This window comes from Manis javanica, chromosome 13 (genome assembly GCF_040802235.1).
Source record: "Manis javanica isolate MJ-LG chromosome 13, MJ_LKY, whole genome shotgun sequence".
NCBI classification, from domain to species: Eukaryota; Metazoa; Chordata; class Mammalia; order Pholidota; family Manidae; genus Manis; species Manis javanica.
Window position 1 is genome coordinate 100,434,988 of NC_133168.1, and position 4,298 is coordinate 100,439,285.

At 55.6% G+C, this 4,298-nt stretch overlaps 1 long non-coding RNA gene across 1 annotated transcript; it reads left to right on the forward strand.

Moving 5' to 3' along the window:
* Positions 1–624: 624 nt before the first annotated feature.
* Positions 625–3,487, forward strand: LOC140845348 (uncharacterized). Its single transcript, XR_012124132.1, has 2 exons — positions 625–1,182; positions 2,685–3,487. It is a non-coding gene; the product is annotated as an uncharacterized lncRNA (long non-coding RNA).
* The last annotated feature ends 811 nt before the right edge of the window (positions 3,488–4,298 follow it).

Below are 4,298 nucleotides of genomic sequence, written 5' to 3' on the forward strand. Positions count from 1 at the left end.
TACCCCAGGGAGAGAACTAGATCTGCTGAGAGCCCCCCAAGAGTCAAAGCCTACCCTCGGGCCTCTACCAGCCAGGGTGATGACAAGGAGGCCCGGCCTCGCCCCGTGCGGGGCTCCCTGGTCCGACGCTGGCACCCTCCTGAAGGGCCGTTAGGCGAAGTCTGTCCACAGCCCGCCCGGGGACGTTGCCCCACGAGCATCCCCACCACGGCCCCGGCTAGAAGGGGAAGTGCAGCCGGCAGAAATCTGTCCCAGAAGAGCAATCTCCCAGGAAAGGTCCTGTTAAACCCTGTTCAGTGATGAACAGGCGGCAAAACATCGCTGTTCATGAGAGGAAAAGACAGACGCGGTGGGGACCCGGCGGAAGGGCCGAGCTCAGGGCTGGTGTGGCTCTGGGTGCAGACCTGCAGGGGTGGAATTCTGCAGACTGGGTGGGCTTGTCCACGCCTCAGGTTTTCCGCGATGCCGGTGTCCTATTCTCAAGAGAACGGGTGTTCTGTGCCGGGCGTGGAGAGACCCGGCGGTCCGCACGGGGAGGGGAGGAAAGGGGGCAGGTGTCCGGGAGCCGGCCCCATGCCCGGCCCGGCTCTGACACTAATTCCCTGTTGGCGCAGGGGTTAGCGCTGCCCTTCGGTGACCCCGCTCTGGGAGACGGTGACAAACGTAAGATCACAGACTGTTGGGTCCGGGGGCCGACAGATACTGACAGCCAGCATTCAGTCACTCGGTGCTGAAGACACACACATGCCTCCTGGAAGTTAAGGACTGCTTTCCTCCTACTGTAAAACCACATCCTCGGAGAAATTTTTTTTTAATTCAGAAAATGGACAAAGGAGAAAGGAAAAGACACCGAGGGACCCTCCCCCAGAGTGGACTGGGGTCAGCATCCCGTGGCCGTACCACCAGGAATCTCTGTGCCTTCCCACAAATGGGGTCATATCTTCTCGGCTGCTTTTTTTTTTAAACTTCTTATTTGGAAATAGCAATAGACTCGCAGGAACTTGCGAAAGCTGTACAGAGACACCCTGTCCACTGGCTGGCTTCCCTTGGTGGCCACACCCTGAGGCTGACACGGCGTGTATGTGTGGGGGGGGCGGCCAAGCTGTCAAGCCACATGTCGATCCGTGTGCCCAGTGCCCCACCGGAATAGAGTGCATCTCGTCAGCACAAGGAGCTGCCCCGGTAAGTCCCACAGCCCACGGCCGCCTGTGGCCCAGGCCCACGGCTCCCAGTCTGTCCTCATAAGAACGTGCAGTGCGCCCCCCAGGATGTATCCCATTCACCCGCAGTCCCACTGGTTTTCTTTTCTCTTGCTGAGTAATACTCCAAGGTGTGCACACAGCGGTCAGTTTAGCCAGACTAGCCGACGGACATCTTTGGGAACCACTGCAAATATGGCTGCGGCCCTGAGGGGGAAGAGGTTCACTTCTCTGGGGCGAAGGCCTGGGTCAAGGCGGCGATTGCCAGGTGGCATCCTCCCTGTTTTACATGCTGTTGGGTGAGCCGCTTCCTCCCCGGTGCTCGGAGGAGAGTGTCTCTCTTCTCCAGATATAGACGTGCATTCTCACTCACAGCGGCTTCTCAGGACCCCCCTCAGGAAGCGTTTCCCCCAGCTACCGGGAGGTGAGCAAGCAGGCCGTGCTGGCTGCTGGCGGGGCACACGGAGCTCTGGGGCATTTCATTTGCAGAAGTGGAGTCAGTGGGCCGAGGATGCACACACGTGTGCATGCACACACACACACGCACATGCACATGTGCACACACTCACACACGCTCATGCTGGGTAGATGTGGCCTCACACCCTCCAGGGCCCTTCAACTTTTTCATGTTTCCTTTTTTTGTTTGTTTGTAAATCAAGATATAATTGACTTATGACATCGGGTTCCCTTCGGGTGTGCAAGTAATGCTTCAGTATCTGTGTGTGCTGGGGAAGGATCACCCCAGCACGGCTCCTTGACACCTGCCACCACATGTTGTTGCAAAACGCTGTTTCCTGTGATGAGAGGCTCTCTGGTCTGCTCCGCTAGCAACTTCCAAACACCGGACGGGCTGGGGCTGTGCCTCACGGCGGTTTGCCTTGTGACTGGAAGCTGGCACCCTGACCCGCTTCTTCCCACTTCCCCTCCCAGTCTGTCCGCACCCGTGGGCTCCATTCTCGTTTTAGATGCAACAGAGGCGCAATCACGCCGTACGTGTCCTCGTGTCCTCTGACTTGTTCCGCTTAGCAGAATGTCAAACTTTTAAAACGATGATACAGACCATTGGTAAAAAGTGAAGTGTTTAACCTCTATCTTATAAATGCCATATATGAAGACTATGTATACATTATACCAGTTGACATACATATCAGTCACACAGGCCCCCTCCAAAAAAACAATAAGGCATCTCCTTTCGGGTGAATTCTTCGGTATAGGCGCTGAATGTCACCTCCGGGTCATTGCGTTTTTTTCCCATAGGGACTGCATTTCACAGACTCGGCTCATTTTTCTACGGGGCTACCTGTCTTTGTGGGAGGTGGTTTTGATTAAGAATATTAATCGTGCACCCTAGCCAGCTTTAAAACTTTTCAGTGGCCAAATCTCAGAAGGTTTTTTCCTTTATGGCTTCTGGCTTTTAGAGCATGTTAAGAAAGGATTCCCTCACCCCGAGATTTCGAAAAACCATTTATCTGGAATTCCTTCCAGGACTTTACAGCCCTGTGCATAACCCCAGGACGTATTTTTGAAGTGAACGTTTCATTTGGGAATAACTTGAGATTTTACGGAACAGTTGCAAAGCTTGCACCCTGGGGCCCCAGACGCTCGGCCCATCAGCCTGACGCCCAGAAGCACACACGGGCGCGTCACCATCACGGACATCACAGAAGCTGCGGCCTTTGTCCGCCTTCACCCGTTTTCCCGCTGGCGTCTCCTTCCTGTTCCTGGACCCCATCTGGGATCTCACGTTGCATTTAGCTGTCGCGTCTCCCCCGATACGTCTGGCCGGAAGTTATTGTCATATAAGAATCTGCTTGATATTTTTTTCCCCAATGGCACATACACGAGTTATTTCTCATCTCTGGAAGGTGGGCTTTCTCATCCCTCGGTGTTGTGGTTTTGATTGTATCCACCCCCAAAAAAACAGGCCTGTTTCCAACCCCCAGAACCTGGGAAGGAGACCTTATCTGGAAATCAGGTCTTTGCAGATGTAGTTAAGATGAGGTCAAGTTGGAGCGGGGTGGCCCTAAATCCAATGGCTGGTGTCCCTGTAAGAAGAGGGACATTGGACAGATGCACAGGGAAAGGCCACATGATGATGCAGCAGAGATCAGGGTGACGCAACTACAAACCAAAAGATGCCGAGGATCGCCAACAGACCCCAGAAGCTGCAGGAGGCAGGAAGCACCCTCCTCTGGGGCCTCCAGAGGAAGTGTGCCCATCCCACATCTCGATTTTGGGCTTCTGGGCTCCAGAACTGTGAAAGAATACATTTCTCTTGTTGGAAGCCAGCCCACGTGTGGTCATTTGCTTACGGCAGCTCCAGGATTCTCACACACTTAGTCACCCAGGACAGAGCTGGGTGCCCAGTGCCGCAGGACCACCAGGCCAGGCGCACACCAAGCTGCTGCAACATGCGGGAGGTGCCCTGCAAAACACCCCCCTGCAGCCCCCTGCAGGCATCTCCCCAAGCAGGCTCTCCTGCAGGGGGAGATCCCCACTGTGGGCCGGGGCCCAGGCCTGCCCTAATTATTAAAACAGCTCAGTGACCACATGTAGGGTCTCTTCAACAATGTCACAGCAGCGAGGCCAGCTGGGCAGGGACTGGAGCCTTGTGCAAGGGTGCTGGGAAGGGAAACGGGGCAGCCGCCATGCAGGACAGTCTGATGGGCCCCCAGACCCACCAAGGTTACCCAGGATTTCCATGTGAGGCAGTAGTCTCCCTTCTGGGTACCTACCCACAAGCCTTGAAACTGGGGACACAAAGAGATACACATGTGGGCTCACAGCAGCATGACGGACAGCCAGGTGTCCCTCAGCGGAGGAGTGGCTGGACAAAACATGTCCATCCACACCCTGGAACGTCAGCCACGAGAAGGAGTGTGTGACGTGAACCCACGGCACTCAGTGAGACGCCTGACACATGAGGCCACACAGTGTGGACCCCATTTCTGTGGCACGTCCACAATAGGCGGATCCCCAGACAGAACGTGGGCTCGCGGTGTCAGGGGACTGGGGAGGGGCTGGGGAATGGCTGCTCACTGGGATGGGCAGCTTTGGGGCAATGGAACATTCTGGAATTAGAGGGAGGTGGTGATCACA